This window comes from Astyanax mexicanus, chromosome 24 (genome assembly GCF_023375975.1).
Source record: "Astyanax mexicanus isolate ESR-SI-001 chromosome 24, AstMex3_surface, whole genome shotgun sequence".
Classification (NCBI taxonomy): Eukaryota; Metazoa; Chordata; class Actinopteri; order Characiformes; family Acestrorhamphidae; genus Astyanax; species Astyanax mexicanus.
This window is the reverse complement of record NC_064431.1, coordinates 26,165,960-26,183,620: the sequence shown is the minus strand read 5'-3', so window position 1 is coordinate 26,183,620 and position 17,661 is coordinate 26,165,960. Positions and strand designations below refer to the sequence as shown.

Here is a 17,661-nt window from a genome sequence, read left to right as displayed (position 1 = left end):
CTACTAATTAACAAATGTATGACTTGTTGCAGTCTGTTAGTCTATTAATTATTCATTTTAATATGTTTAACAGAGTGCAAGAAGACTTCCATAATGTGACAACGGCAAAAACGGCAAAGCTCATTTCTTCTTCAACTCCATGCAGTTGAAAACGAATGGACATGGGAGGACAATGTTATAAAATGTTCACATTAGGGCTGCAGCTATTATTTTACAAAAATGGGTGACGTTTAAATTAAGAATAAAATTATAAATAATGCAAAAACAGACAGGTGCTGTAATTTAAATATAGCTTTATCTGTTTTTTTTCTTCTTCTTCAAATGAGCTCCTTAGCCAGAGAAACGCGTCTCATCAGCTGTACTGGAGGTTCGGTGCGTGAGCGGAAAATGAGTTGAGAAAGCTGAAGAGCGCGGACTTTATAGGTTCAGGATAAAATGAGCTTTTATCAGAAAAGTCTGGAGGGGGTTCTAAAGTAGAACCCGACAAAACAGAAAATTCTGCTCATCGTTTCATTTAATATCTGACAGCGCAAACCGCTTTAAACGGGTGAGTTTTACAGCAGAACAGCAGGAGGCGGCATGATTTAATGTCTGTTTGTAGTGAAGGAAAAAGAGATGTTTTATTTTAACTCCATTATTTTAGAAACTATTTGTTTTATTAATTCGTTTACAATAAAGCTTATTTATATACAGTGTTGGGAGTAACGGCGTTAAAACTAACGGCGTTACTAACGCCGTTACTTTTTTTCAGTAACGAGTAATCTAACTACTATGACTGTAACTATAACGCCGTTACCATTTCCGACACCCCGTTACTGCACGTTACTTTAGCAGCTCTATGAACTTTTTTTTTTTATTTCGCTTTGCCCTGGTTAACCCCTCCTCTGTCCGGTGAACTTGAGCTTCTGGCCGCTGTGCCTGTGGTTTGGCGTGGTGAAGTGAGGCACAATTGTGACGATTTGCGTGCTCTAATCAATTCAGTGATTGCCGTGGACAACCCAAGTTCCGAATTAAGGACGTTAAGCTCTTTTTAGCTGCTCCGGTTTTTGTGGTGCTGCTGCTTTCTATTTTAGAGCTTAGATTCTCTGCCCGAATCCCACCTGACCTGAGGACCGACCCGAAATCAGGCTCCTATTTTTATTTTATATAAAGCTCTGGTGTGATAATCACAATGTTGCTAAGTAACCAATTATTATTGTTCACTAAAGCGAACGAAATAGCGAAAATTGAAAGTGAAAAACATTTGTGTTAACTGAATCTAATAAAAACGGTAATTAAAAGGAAAAACATAACTATCTCGAACTGTATTTTGTGTTTATAAAACTAACTAAAACGAACTGAAATTACTGATAGAATACCCTCATTTTTGTGTTTAATTTATTTATAAGCGCTGTTGTACAGCGGGAGTTGTTGTGCCGAGCGCGCGGCACTCGTGGTCCGTTAGTTCTTGTGTAAAGCGCTCGCGCTAGCAAGCCCACCCTAAAATGAACAGAAAAAATAAAAACAAAATAAAATTAAACTATAATAAAAATGAAAACTGTAATCACGTAGCTCTGGGCGCACGTGAACGCCTCCGCGTTTGACTTGCAGCATTGTGTGTAGCTGTTCTTAAAAATCATTTAAATTAAATAATAGTTCTATGCTTCTATGTTACAGTGTTAATTAACATAATTCTGATTATATTTCGCTCATTCAATCAGCCCGAAAACAGACAGTTTATGGGGCGGATCGGGTCGGGCTCATAATGACAGTTTATGGTTCGGGCTTGGGCAGAACGTGCACGGGCTCCGGCTGGGTCGGATTTTTTGGGCAGGATCTAAGCTCTATTCTCTTTTGGTGAAGCTGTTATATTAATACCATTTTAACGGGCATTAAATTGTTGTTTTTGTCCATTATTTTGTTTTATATATACATATTTCTTTTGAGTGTGGCTTGGTTTGTTAAATTTCATCCCCAGACGCGTTTTTCCGCTTTTTTCAGTATTACAAGTTTTAGTAATTTTCTTTGGTTGTGTGGAGAATTTCGTTTTATTTTTTTGAAATTCGTTAGATTATATTTTTGTCAACATTTTGGGTTTATTTTCGTTTGTTATTTTTTTTTATTTTTCTAATAATAATAGTAAATGCATAATTGATTTCCTTTTTTTGAGGGGCGAATAATAAAAAGTAACGCGATAGTTACTTTTACTGGTAACTAATTACTTTTATAGTGGAGTAACTCCGTTAGTAACTCAGTTACTTTTTTGGAGAAGTAACCAGTAACTATAACTAATTACTTTTTCAAAGTAACGTGCCCAACACTGTTTATATATAAGGAGAAGTACAGTTCTCTAATAATCCAGACTAACCAGTAATTATTATTTCAGCGCAGCTGATGCTGCGAATATCCTTAAACAGTTTTAGTCCTGCCCTTTTTCATTTCGTCTAAAAATAATTTAAATACTGAAAATATCAAGTGTTAATTTGATTTTATTTACTTAGATTTTCGTTTCTGAAGAAGAGACGTCAGTTATTTTATACTAGAGCTTATAGATAGGGCTTGCCTTGCATAGTCAGGGCGCATTCCAAATGCACTCCTGCCATCAATGCTAAGCATAGTTTCGTTTGGAGAGAAATGCTACAACACCGATGCAGTTGAAATTCTATTCTTTTTCAGTAAATGAAGCAACATCACAGATTACTAATCATGAGAGAAAATATAGACTTTGGGACACTGGATTGTAAAAATGGATGCCTTACCCGTTGAAAGTCTTGCTCACTCTTGAAACCTTGCGCTGCGTTCCAAGTAGCTGCCGGCAGATGTGCCGGATTAAAATCGGCGCGGCCAAATAAGAAAATCGGCCGATGCCGATTGATAAAAAAATAACAAAAATCGGCCGATTAAATCGGCTGGCCGATCGATCGGTCGGCCTCTAAGCCATAACAATGACATATGTCCGGCTTAGTACTGGTTCATTCATCAGATTTTCAAATTTGTGAAATGTAAATGTGCGAAAATAAAACCAAAACTGTTTTTACTGTTTGTGCCATTTTTAAGATCAATTAAGTCAAACGCAAGGATTTTTAAGATTGTTTCGTTTTTTTTTTAAACATTTTTTTAGAAAAACTGTCCAAAAAGGCAGACACACCATCACTCACAAACAGAACAATGACAGGCAAAGGCATTACATCTTATATATCATATTTGCATCATCACTGCAATGTGCACAAGCACAATAATCACGTTGCAGGATGTGTAATGTATGTCCCTAAGACTTTAGCAATGCAAAGAACAAAGAATAAATAAAATGGAATGTACTTTGGGAAACAGTTTTCTTAGGGCTATAGGAAGGTCACATAAGGCCCATTAAATCATACATATCAAGCCACAACAGTTTTATTAAAAATTCCTTTCATTTTTAATGAGATATCTACCTAACACAGAATATATTTGATTACTCCAATCTTTGATTGTGCATTATTAATATAATCATATCTTGAGTGTGAATGTTTTAGCCAGAAGGGCAGACAGTAATGGCTGCTAAACAGTGATTGGAGAACAGACTAAATAAGGCGGGACGTGGGAACAGTTTATCAAACATTCAAAAAATGCTCAATCCTCAGAGAAACTCCTTGGGTGGCCAGGGCACGCTAAAACCGCTCATGCCCCCCTTCATACAGGACGTGAGAAGAAATGCATGAGTGGCAGAGAAAGACAAGCTACACAACCAGCTGTTCCAAAGGTTGCCTGAGGGAAGCCATAGAGGGTGTGACACAAAAGAGAGCGAGAGAGAGAGAGAGAGAGAGAGAGAGAAAGAGCAGAAGAGTGAGAGTAAGAGCAAGCTAGAGAAAGAGAGCGAGAGGAAAAGAGCATGCAAGAGAAAGTAAAAGTGAGAGAATATGAAAAAGAATATGAGGAAGGTCTGTGTATTAGGGTAAAACAGATAGATCATAAAGAATGAAGGAGAGAGATCAAAAGATAGAAAATAAAGGGTGGGCAATATGGTCCTAAAATAATTTCACAATATTTCATGGTCTTTTCGTGATAACGATACTCTTGGCGATATGAAAAAAACACTGAATTAAAAATATATACATTTCAAGAATACACTACTGCAAAATAATAAATAATTAATAAGATATGATATGGCACACCCCTAACAGAAAAATAATAAAAAAATTATTTATTTATTTTTTTTATTATTTTTCTGTTAGGGGTGTGCCATATCATATCTTATTAATTTGTAACAGAAATCAATGATTCAGAATGTCATGATGCTAATAATTAGGGGTGTGCCATATCGCATCGTACAAGATAATATCGTCAACATTTTTAAATATCGTGAACGATATTGTACCCTACAATATCGTGCAGATTAAATCTGTCCAGTATAATTTATTTTACTTTAATCCTGGATATATGGAGATATTTGGAGTGTATTATTATTAGTATCATGACATCAAAATCATTGATGTCATTGAGAAGTGTTTTGTCGCCAAGAGTATCGTTATCGCGAAAATGAAATATTGAGATATTATTTTAGGGCCATATCGCCCACCCCTAATAATAATGCACTTCAAATATCCAGGAAAATAAATGATACTAGACAGATATAATCTGTCTCTAGTAGATACATAATGGGAAATAAGAACAGTGTAATTTTTTCTTTTGCAAGCAAAAAACAGCAAAAAGTAGTACCCTGATGTGATAATTAGAGGTGGGTGATATGGCAAGATATTTCAGGGAATAATATCATACGATACGATATGACGCAAGCCTGATAGAGAGAAAACATGAGACAGAGAAAGAGAAAACAAGAGAAAGTGACAATACAAGAGAGAGACAGAGGAACAGATAGTGACACTAGCATGCTAGAGTGAAAGAAAAAAGAAGAGTGATTATGCATGAGAAAGAGCAGAGTGAGACGGCATTCGAAAGCAAGCGAGAGACAGAGCTAGAGACAGAAAGAGATCTACAGTGAGAGTTTGAGCTCTTAAATCCAAATCTACAACGTTGATTACTGAATTATGAGACCAAAAAGAGACAAAGAGAGTAAAAGCAACAGAAAGAGCGAGAGAGAGCATGTAACAAAGCAAGAGACAGAGTAAGCAAGAGAGAGTGAGGGAGAAATAGTGAGAAAAATTGATACGGTAAGAGTGCGAAAGCGAGTGAGCGACTAATAAAAAAAAAGAGAGACTGCAAGAGAGAGTGCAAGAAAGTGCAAGAGAGCATGACAGAAAGAGAGAGAGAGTGCGAGAGAGCAGGAAAGCATGAGAGACAGTGCGAGAGAGTCTCAGAGAGTGTCAGTTGGTTGTGAAACATCTGTGAGCCCAAAGGTTCACAAACAAGCTCTTCTCCATGTGCATGTGCATGCACACACTCTTTTATTTGTCACTGTTCCGTATCTGCCCCAAATTTAACTGTACAGTTTGGGCACCGTTAAAAAAAAACATCTGCTAGAAAGTACACAAATAACCGCACCAGAAATAGATAAAAGCCGCAGCAAAAACAGCCAGAGATAAAAAAGGAAAGCATTCAGAGCCTGTGCTACATTAGAAATGACTGAGCAGACCCTTACACTTACACACACACACACGTCTTCAGATTGAAATGTTTAACTAACACCACTAACATACTCAAGCTCAACCACACATCTTCAAATAAAAGCTTTCTAAGAATCTCGTAAGGTAAAGCACACAGCTAGAGGAAAATATTCAAATCAGGCACAGAGAGAAACACCTGCCATCAACACCAGGGTGCTTAGCTGTTCACACATACACACATACACACCTCGTACACACGCACATTCATTGCGTGGTGTGTGTCTAGACGAGCTGACAAGGTCCTAGACAAGCGGGTGTGGGAATCCGTGTGCGCAATGGGGGTCACTTATGAATATACCCCATTGAAAACCTCTGGAATATAATCTAGAGAAAGACAGATAGTCACTGATATTCACTAAACTAAACTGAACTGCTTGAATCTTTGCATCAGGAGTGGCCTAAGGTCACCAAAAAGCAGTGTGTAAGACTGGTGGAAGGGAACGTTTTAAGATGCATGAAATCAGGGTTATTCCACCTAATATTGATTTCTAAACCCATAAAACATTGCTATTGTTTTTTCTAAACAAATTTGAACATGAATATTTCTTATTTTCTGTAAATAAATGCTTTACATTACAATATTTTTATTTGGGATTTTAAAGAATGCTATCAGTAGTTTATAGAATAAAACAACAATGTTCATTTTACTCAAACATATACGTATAAATGGTAAAATCTAAGAAATCTGAGAAAATCAATCATTTTGAAGTGGTCTCAATTTTTTTCTGAAGCAGTTAACATCCATAAGCAACTGTATTTTGATCCGTTCTGAATCATACAGTACTTTGTCGAGCCTCAGATCACCTCATCTTTCTAGCCGGAAAAACAGCATGTGCAGAGAAGCAAGGCACTGATCATCCAATACCAGCAGAGCGAGGGAGTTAATTAGGCTGGCTAATTGAGAGAGCGGCGCAGAGCCACAGCTGAGGCCGAGGCCGAGGACCGCCGCGCCTCCGCACGGCCGTGAGGACCCTCCAAAAAATCAGAGCCACTCCAAAAGCGCCTTTATGGCTCCTTCACCCAGACCTGCTCTCCAGCTAATCAGGTGCTTCCCAGTAAATCAGGATGTGGAGCATGCAGACATTTTCCGCTGGCTGTTATAAGCCTGGAGATGAACATCTTCCGTACTGGCACATGTACACAACAGAGCAACAGTTACTCCAACACATGCAGGGTAAATGCATTTTAATACCCTTGATTTCAGAAGAAAAGTTGAATGAGCAAGTGTCCCGTTACTTTTGTCCATCGAGTTGCTTGATTGTTTGCATGAACAATTCCAGCCAGACACTTCGCCTCACGATAATTACTATTAGAGATGGACAATATTTTATTGTATCATGATAAAGATTCTTATTGTATGTCAACTAAAGCTGTTTAAAAATTACTGATATATTTTCATGAGATACATGAAAAGACAATATTTTTTATAGAACAATGCAAACTATGTTGCGTTCCAATTAGCTCTGATAGTTCGATTGATTTAATCTCCTAAATGTATTATTATGAGCGTCTGTATAAAATTTGGAACGTCTCAGAAGTGTTAAATATATAAAAGATATAAATATACAACTCTGAAAAAAAATTAAGAGACCACCTCATTTCTGAATCAGTTTCTCTGATTTTGCTATTCATAGCTATATGTTTGAGTAAAATTAACATTGTTGTTTTATTCTATAAACTACGGACAACATTTCTCCCAAATTCCAAATAAAAATATTATCACAAATCACGTACATTTACAGCATTTATTTGTAGAAAATGAGAAATGGCTGAAATAACAAAAAAAGATGCAGAGCTTTCAGACCTCAAATAATGCAAAGAAAACAAGTTCATATTTATAAAGTTTTAGGACACGTGTCAAACACAAGGCCCGCGGGCCAGATGTGGCCCGCCACGTCTTTTTATGTGGCCCGCGAGACCTTGTAAGATCTTAGTGTCTATAATAAATAGGTCAGGAGCGTTCTTTGACCAAAAACTACATTTCCCACAATGCTTGTCGATTGTATTACCCGCAAAGTTACGGCTCTCTCTATGGCTCTGACTGCCACTACACGGCAGTGTAGTCATTGATGTGGAAACCCTGCCGGAGGGAAGGCGTAACTTCGCGGATGGAATTGAGACATACAAATGTTTATCCCATAATGTCCAGAAAAAGAAAAGTTGATGCAGACGGACGGCTGTGCTTCAAGGCGAAAGACCGGTATGCCTTTTGTGTTACGAAGAGTGTTACTGACCAAAATAAACGCTTTTTAGGAGAGATATAAGTTCTGTGTAAATATTTATAAGACAATACCTGACAAAATCTGTTTTAATGACAATAAACATCACTGTGACAGCGCTAGTCGCAGTTTCACCTCAGCAAAGGACGAGGACGTGAATCACTTATCTAACCAGCCTTTACTGATTTCTGCCCCCAATAACCCTTTCAATAACCTCCAATAAAAAAATATGAGGTTAGCAGCGCGCTAACTGACCTGTTTTTAATGTAATTCGAGCAGTGATTCCGTGACGCTGCTCTAAACTGCTGCTGTTAGCTGCTTGGGCTGAAAGATGAACTGTAGAGAGCTGAATTATCCGGTTAGTGGGGTTAAAAATCTTTATTTCATACACAGAAGAACTTAAACATTTTAAAAACGCTCCAGACTGGCTCAGCTGAGCTCTGTAGCCCGTGGCTGGCCTGTAGCTCTGACTTAGTAAAGACTGCGGGCTTGTGCTGCTGCTGCAGCTCCGACTAGTGGTTGGATGAGGAACTGCTATATTTATTAAGCCTTATTTCAGTATCAAACGTTTTGATCAAAGTTAATATAACTTGATGTCATTTCTATTCACTTGAATAGTTTGGTTCTTGATTGATGGAGTTTTTGGATTTCATAACATGACAAATTAAAAGGATTTATGTTAATAGAGCAACAAGCAAACATTTTTTTCCATGCAACTGTAATATTTGATTGAATAAATAATATATTGAGAGTTATTTAACATTAAGGAGTAATTACATTCATTTAATATTACATTTGGTTACATTTTATTACATTTATAAGTTACATCTGGCCCTCAGAGGACAGCCAATATGCCAATGTGGCCCTCGGCCAAAATTAGTTTGACACCCCTGTTTTAGGAGTTCAGAAATCAATATTTGGTGGAATAACCCTGGTTTTTAATAACAGTTTTCATGCATCTTGGCACGTTCTCTTACACATTGCTTTTGGATAACTTTATGCCATTCACTCCTGGTGCAAAAAATTAAGCAGTTCAGTTTGGTTTGATGGTTGTTATCATCCATCTTCCTCTTGATTATATTCCAGAGGTTTATAATTTGGTAAAATTAAAGAAACTCATCCTTTTTAAGTGTTCTTTTATTTATTTTTTCTTCTTGTGTTTTTTCAGCGTATCATGCATGAAAAAGTATTTGTATAGCAGTTTTTAAGAATCTGCCATTTGGGATGCCACAGGCTGTGGCTTTTATACTATTCAAAACAATATTAAAATATATATTGAATTGAATGAAATGTATGAAATATACCACGATGTCAAGTTTGGCCATATTCATCCAGCTCTAATTACCACCCACTGCTCTGTCCACTGTGGACGGTAATGTCTTCTGTGACATACTGTGAATTAAGCCACCTACCAGGGGTCTCTCGAATCCAATAATTGACAGAAGCATGCTGGCGAGTGGTCAGCCTTACTCACAAGAAAGCATTTCACAACGTATACATGATCGATTTAAATACAGCTACCCCATGACTTTCGGTGTATATTTCCATTTCAAGGCATATTTGGCACATGTGGGCCTTTGGAAGTTAATTTTAATTAGTGTGTCGCCACTTCTCCTCAATTTTCTACAGTGAGTAGAGCTTTTAGCAGAGTGTCGTAGCACTACGCTCCATTTAAAAGCTGCTCCTTGGTGGTAGATGATTCAAGTCCTCCATTATACTTCTATACACACTTCAGACGTTCAGAAGGGCCACTTACTGTAAACCGAGTGCTTTACCAACCCTACCCTGCCTTAACGAGCACTACTACGGGTGGTGTAATCCCACAGGCCAAGGAATTTAACCACCATGCTCGACACAAGAGGGTCAGAGGTTCAGCTCCATATAATAACTTTCAGCTACAGCAGTTATGAGCAAGCCCCTCAAACACGAAGCTGCTCAACAGGGGACAGCCCCTACAGATGACTAATTTAGGGTAAATTAATTGAGTTCCTCCAGGCAAAAGCATGCGTCACACTACTCCTCTCACAGTCGGAGCTGGCTGCTATGAGTAACACGGCAATTTGGCTGGCGGAAGGTGTGAACAAGACCGTGCATCATTCATGGTGTCACATTCAGTTCTCAGTAATAACACGGCTACAAAAGGAGAATTATATCCATAATAGCATTATTTCTGATTAAAATATAACAGTACAGTGTCTTTATTGCCGTGTGGGTAGAAATAGAGATGTCAATGAATGTAGTGTCACACTACAAGACAATCAAACAGAAATCAAACAGCCTCAATAATTATGACTCATACAAAACATAAAGCTGATATTAGACGTGGACTGATTAAATGTGAAATTTAAAAATGCTGCGATTACTATTAAGCATGATCTTTGCAACGGCTGCTGCCGTACTTTTGGTTGTGGTTAATTGTGCTCTTTGCTGTTCTGTGTGGATAGTAGCTTTTTATTGTACTGGACTGAGTCATGCACTCTGAGGAGGAGTATCTGGTTAGTGGTGTTAGAAGTCTTTATTCTCTTTTCTCCATGGGTCACATTATTCTTACACATTGTTCATCTGACTTTTAATCACAATCGACCAAAAAAAAAAAAAAAAAGAAGGCCAGCACATACACTGAGAAGAAATCTCTAGCTGGTAATGAGTGTCAGAACATTTTTTTCCTGATAATGATCCAGGAGTTTGAAAAACTTCATTTCAAGTCAAGTCATTTCAAGTCATGTTACATACTTCCTTAAATATCCATTATTTTTAATGTAATTTTATTTCTGCAGGACACATATATTAGTGCAGCAGCTCGGAACACTCTGCCTGAACATTCTGCACTTCCAGAGCATAATAAATATCTCCTTGTTTTTAATAACTTCCCTACTTTTAACACCTCTATATCTTTCAATAACTCAACAATTGACAGAAATTCAAATACCCTGCCTGCAGCCTGTATTCATGTAAATTGTAATCAAATATCACAGTGGAAAATCAAATGGGGACATACGTTTTAATATACAGTATATCACGCATGACATTTAATATAGTCACTGGCCCTCTTATTAATTTGCATATCTAGCTCTATTATCTACTCTCTATTCCTCGCACTGTCTTTTAAGTTGGTTTGACTTCGATGACACTTCTGCCATCCTCTAGATGTTAATTATTAGTCATTTTTGAAGAAAGGACTTCTCTCAGCTGAATAAATTTGGTTAGTGGAGTGCAAGGATTGCTGCGTGTACTGATATCTGATGATTAGATTTTTTCTTTTCTTCAAAGCTGTAACATATATAAATGAATAAAGTAGGTTTAAGGTCATATAGAAGAGATTAGGGCTGCACAATACATCATTTCAGCATTTACTCCTTTCATTTCTGGTCACAAATAAGGGTTAATCTACAGTTACAGTAGACACAGATATCACCAATGTAATCTGTTGTAGCCATACTGCACATGAAGGAGTTTCGGTTCAGAGTTTGGCACCAGATCTTTTTCTTCTAAGGCAATAACATGTTTTAACCTCCTGTAAGAGCTCTGAAAGTCTGATCCATCCAAAAAAAAGTGTCTTTATGGCACTTAATGAAATCACGACATAGCTGATCCAGACTAAGACCACCGTTTTTGCTTGGTCCAAAATTTTGATGATATTATAGTTTAGACCAAACTAAAGAGTCAGCAAGTTTGGACCATCAGTGTAGGTGTGAGAGTACCCAGAAAAACCACAAAATGGATTATATCAGTAAGATTTAATCCTTGGAATAAGGTAATTATTATAATTAAATTTAGTCTGAAACTGAAACCAAACAAAATGAAACATTTGGCAAATTTTTATTCTTTTTTTTTTTTTTTACAGGTTTTCATTAATTCTGCCTTTTTTTCACCACTAGATAAATCAAATAGTCTGAACGTCTTTGTCTTGTCAAGTAAAAAGCAAGTACAAAATACAATTTAAGAATATTTACTAAACCTTTAATCTCTTTTAGAGAAAACACGAAAATATAAGTTAAAATAACTTATTGTTCTCTGTAAATTCATCAGCATTTTCACTTATTCGGTTGGACATTTAAAGTGCTGTTTTTGCCATTTATGGATTAATATTTTCAGCTATCAAACAGTTGGTGCATCCCTACAGAAAATAACGCTTATTTATCAGCACAACTTCAAATACTAATATCTTTAAATACTGACACACAATGTTCTTTCTGATCAAGGGCACCTCGCACTAATGACACCACTGCAAGCACACAATGAAAGCTGAACATCACCAGAGCAAGACATCTCTTTGCCTCGAGGCATATCGTCATGCTGAGAAGGTCCAGATGGCTCCTAATAATAAAAAATAAAACGGAGGATCTTTTGTGCAATTTAGTGATGTCCCTGGACACTGGACTGAACGGCACGGAAGAGAAAGACTGGAAAACTGGAGCAGAAAAGACACAAAAACGGCTGATGAGACAGAAACTGGAGAACCAATCAAAGCCTGCTACTCAGCTTGTCAAGACGAGAGGGGGGGAGTGGAGTGAAGAGAGGGAGTGAAGAAAAAAAAAAAGGAAGAAGGAAAAAAGTGAAGGAGAAAGTGAGTGTGTGAGAGAGACAGAGAGAGAGAGAAAGAGAGAGAGAGAGAGATGATAATTTCACCATCCTCTTCATTGTCAGTGATAAATGATCTAGACAGAGCAGTCTTTAGAACCCCACTGCACAGAGAGGGAGAGAGAGAGGCGACACACACTCACTGCTCACTGCTGTATGTATGTGTGTGTGTGTGTGTGTGTGTGTGTCTAGTCGCAGAGCACCTCACCGCACAGCCTAGCCTTCAGTCACATTTCAGTGATGACTGTTCAGAAGGGAGTCGTGCATTAACAGTCAGGTGCAGCATAAATGTGGAATTGCTGATCTATATGAGCTAATTAGTGTCAAGTGTTAGCATACCTGGAGTCTCGCCAGTTTAAATGATAAACACCAATTCTCTCCACATAAAGAGAAGGATACGCATATGTGAGCCATGCCTCGTCAAAGAGTGCTTTCAGAGGCTCTATGGCTATGTTCACATTAACAGGCTGAAGTGACTTAAATCTGATTTTTTTGCTCAGTGTAGCTCAGATCTGATGTTTTCACGGCTGTGTGAACATGCTGAATCTGGATTTTTTCAAATCAGATTTAAGTCACTTTCATATGTGGTCCTGAATCGGATATGTATCCGATCCATGGACACGCGACATAACAGCCAAATCGGAAATAATCCATCTTTTTGCTTTTCCACATGCGCTACGTGCCTCTCTCTCATAATCTCTCATACTCTTGGTGCAGCTGTGCAGCTATAGCTGCAAAAACAGCAAAAGCAACCCGCCTGGCCTTTTTTCACCTCCTTGACCTGAGCATGTACTGCAGACCAGCTGTTTGCTGTTTCTCCACTTCAGCAAAAGATGCTCCACATAGGAGCTGCTAACTCATCCATTTCCCTTAAAAAAGATATGAGTCGTCTCTCAAATATGACGTTTTTTGTTGTTGTTGAAGAAGGCGATGTTTATAGATGTATCAATGTGAGCATGTGAGACGTTTAAGGGACAGATTCGTTCACATTACACACAGATTCAGATCACTTACATTTGTGAACGTGAACCGTCAAGGTAGGCAAATCCGGAGCTCAGCCAGAGCTGTACTTTGTGTTTGTATCCTGATTACAGAATCAAAAAAATAATAATAATATTGGTATAAAATGTTACGTTGTCTCATGACTCATGGCGCCATGGCCCATAGAAGCTAAAGAACACTGCACTAACCTGTGGGATAGGCATGTGAGGCCTCCTGCATTAAACGTAAATATGATTTCTGCCAGAGTCGCTTGCCTGTAAGCACAAACCATTCTTGCCAGATGCTGCCGGTCACAATCATTATCTCCCCTCTGAGCTGAATAGGTGGAAAGTGCAGTAGAATATGTTGCTATGGTGCTGTTACCAAATTGCTTAGGTGTTGAGATGTTTTATTTACAGCTTTCATGCATCTTGGCATGTTCTTCTCCACCAGTCTTACACACTGCTTTTGGATAATTTTATGCCACTCCTGGTGCCAAAAATTAAAAAAAGCAGCTCAGCTTGGTTTGATGGCTTGTGATCATCCATCTTCCTCTCGATTATATTCCAGAGATTTTCAATTGGGTAAAATCAAAGAATCTCATCATTCTTAAGTGGTCTCTTTTTTTTTTCAAGAGCTGTATGTTCAATCAATCAGACACCTCCTTCTGGGGGCAATTTCTTTTTTTTTTTTTTTTTTACTATTTTTGCAACGCTTTCTTACTACTGTATATACCCGAGGAGGTGAGCTGTAATAATATTGTCTGATTGGAGTGTGTTCAGGCAGGTACTGGGTGTGGCCCTGAGCTGTTTTGACTACGGGCATACGTTTGCACCACTATGCCTGGAAACGCTCACTGCTTATGTGAACATGAAACTGAAATTAAAACCTTAACAAAGGAGTGAGGTACACCGCCATGCCCACCAAGGCCTTGATGGCTCTACAACAGCCCTTTTTGGCAAAGCCCATCTAACAGCTGTGCCATCTTTCTAGTGATGATTAGTAGTAAAAAATACTTGCTTAGTAACAGCAACAAAACAGGCCATTCACATTTAGTAACTTTCTCAACGACACTAACACTCCCCCAGGATAAGCAAACCCAGCAAGTACAGTCCCAATCAATACCACACCACAGCTGTTTTTTTCCTCCTCTGGTCAAACGGAGGCTGAAAATTCTGACAGGATCTCAGGGGCTGTGGCTTTTGCAGACTCTCAACAGTCAAATCCTCTTTCTACAAATCACAAAAGGCCATGTGAGCTGAAATCCTACCTAAAACGGTGTAGCTACACTATATGGTACTCGGCTTTGTTGAAAGAACTGTCTCTACTGTTACAAGAATACTAATAATTCTGTGACTTAAAAACATCCGAAGAACAGAGAGTAGGATGATTACTGGAACACACCACCACAATTATGTAGTTGGATAAGTAACGCACTCTTAATAGGGGTATCCAGTGAAAGGTGTTACACGTCTATACCCTGCTTCCTGCATGGGACCTGTTAGTTTTGCACATTCTACAAATACATACAAGTGTGGTTACCTTACACAGGACTGCAATAAAACTTAAAATATAGATCGATTAAATTATAAGCAAAATGCATATTTTGTCTAAATACAACTAACTGATCAATCCATCTATATTTAGAGCCACATTTGATTAAAAATAAATCTACAATAATTTCATAAGAAATCTGCAGGTAATTTAGTTGTTAGTCTCAAATAATAGAAAATGACCACAAATCACCACAAAACCATGTAACACACATAAAAAAGACAGGAATTTAGAGTCTGAGACTAGTTAGCTTAAAGCTCACCTTCCGCGAAAATCCGATTTTTCTTGTTTTTTGTGGAATACAGTAGGTCTCTCCGAGTTGAATGTGTACACCTGCACATTAAACTGTTTTGCAGCCCCCATTGTCTGCAGGAGCTAAGCAAAGAAATCCCCCCTCCCCCCTCCGAAAAACGGGTGAATTTTGAATTATCTTTCTGCCTACGTAGCCGGAAACTCACAGACCAGCCCACCTTGGCTCGAGAAACTCCCAGAGGCGGAGCTGAAGCGACGCAACATCACCGCTCATCAGTTAGGAGGTGGGAGGCAGTGAGCGGCAGAGCGGTGGAGGGGCGTCGCAGTGCTCCTAGCCAATCAGAGGAGAGATATTTGCATGCTGTTTGCATGTATGATTATTCATGAGCAAAGCTGGAATCCGGTCATTTTGGACACACGCCTAAAACAGTCCATTAAAAAAGAGCTATACAGAGACACCTGAGCACTTTTTTTTTTACAAAAACGGCTCACATGTCATTCATTCATACTAGAGACCACAACTAGACATTTTAAAATGAAAGAAAAAACGACGGAAGGTGAGCTTTAAAGCAATATTATGTAGGACGTTCATTTTAAAATAACAGCTTTTAAATCATAGTGCTCCACAGCCCATGCCCCATGGACTTTTAATACGAAAAGTAGCATTTCTATTGAAATGCCAGTAACTACACTATGTACACTGCATTTTGGTGAAGTGAACAGGATAACATTTGCACAAAAAGTGTAATGCTGCATAAACCTATTGTATTACTGTACTGTTTTAGTCTACTTATGCTTATATCACTTATATATCTCTCGGCTTGTCCAGAAAAGCATGTGCAAAGCGTGTGGCTCACAGAGAGATTACACTTCTCGACTACAGGATAAGCCTGGGAGCAAGGAATACTGATTTTCCAAAATGCTGCTTTTAAAGTTCACTTATGCTATAATACTAGTGTCTTTACAAGGTTTTTATAAAACAAATAAATCAGTAAATTAACAACAGGCTGTAATTTACCCATAATTACTTTTTTAAGTGGTAACTTAGTTACTATTAGTTAACTGCTACCAGGTACAGGCCTGTCAGCTGGACTATTCGTGATTACTTAACAGTTTAAAGCATATGTGTGATGCTTTACACACAGTGTGCACAACAAATAATAATAAGCTTGTTTCTATTACTTGTTAGCTCTAATAGCATCTAATAACATCAAATCTCCAGTGCAAAACTAAAAGAAACTCATTTTAGACTCCAGAAATCTCTTCACTAGTAAACAGCACTTGGGTTAAGAGCAAAACAGTGTAAATTTAATTAATGGTCAAACAATTCCTTTAATCTGTAGCGCACATATGTTCAACTGTGCAATAAACGTTATGTCTGTAGACTACTTCAAACAGGATTAACAAATGTGCACACATAATTAATTGGGTTTAATAACTGGCTGTTATGACGAGGGGATGAAAAGCTGTCTAAGGACGAGAGTGACTCACACGCAACAGGGATTAAGCTGCAGGGCTTGGACAAATAATCTATTATGGTCAACAGTGAAAAGACTAAATCCTTGTGCCAGAACTGGAATAACTTACTAATGGACAACTAACTCAGGCCAAATTACCTAAGATACAATGGGTATATTAGAAAATGTTTGTATAATGTAGCTACGCAACAGGTCAAACTCAAAATAACCGGAACAAATAGAATATCGCAGCTGTCATGCAAAATAACTTGTACAGCTTCTCAGAATTTGATAATGAATGAAACAGTAAAAACACTTCACAATGACCTGAAAAAGTTGAGAGTATATAACTGTGGCCACTGCAGGCACCTATATTTAAGCATAAGCACATAATGGTTTGTTTATTTCACCTTTAATTTTTTTTTTATTGAATTATTAATATTGAAACTGTATATCGATTATCCGGAATACAAACTGCTAATTTCCAAATAAATCTTATGCAGCTATCGGTTTTCAGATTATCTTGAGGCTGTTTTATGCATTTCCTAACTAAAGACAAACAGAATGAAGTTAAATGGCTTCTTAAAAAAAATATGGTTTTATTAAACAACAGATTCATTATCAAATTAAACAAATAATTTATTTAATGTTTTATTTTTTATTTAAACATAAAAGACAAACACAATTGCAAGACCTGTTTGCTATTAAGAGTGTGCAAACAGCGACAACAAAATATGAATAAACTAAATCAGTGGTAGTTTTGTGTTACTGCTATGTTTATATTAGTGTCTTTTTGTCTGTTTGTTTATTTGTATTAGAGACTTTTATTATGTCACATCCTGTTGTTCATTTGTTTTTGCAAATTATTTTAACAATAGTTTGTGCTGGTGTTTGATTTTTAAATTTGGCATAGTCTGTTTGGTCATAAGATTCATCCAGTATTTTTATTTTTATAAGATGAGTTGGTGAGTGGGGATAAAGTGTGGGTGCTGAACATTCAACATCCAGACCTCACTCAACTTTGTCACTGAGTGC

General features: G+C 37.6%; 1 protein-coding gene across 3 annotated transcripts in view; it reads right to left on the bottom strand.

Moving 5' to 3' along the window:
• LOC103034685 (ataxin-7) overlaps positions 1-17,661 on the bottom strand; it is a 53,987-nt gene that overhangs the window by 29,397 nt on the left and 6,929 nt on the right. The gene's annotated exons all lie outside the window — the stretch shown is intronic.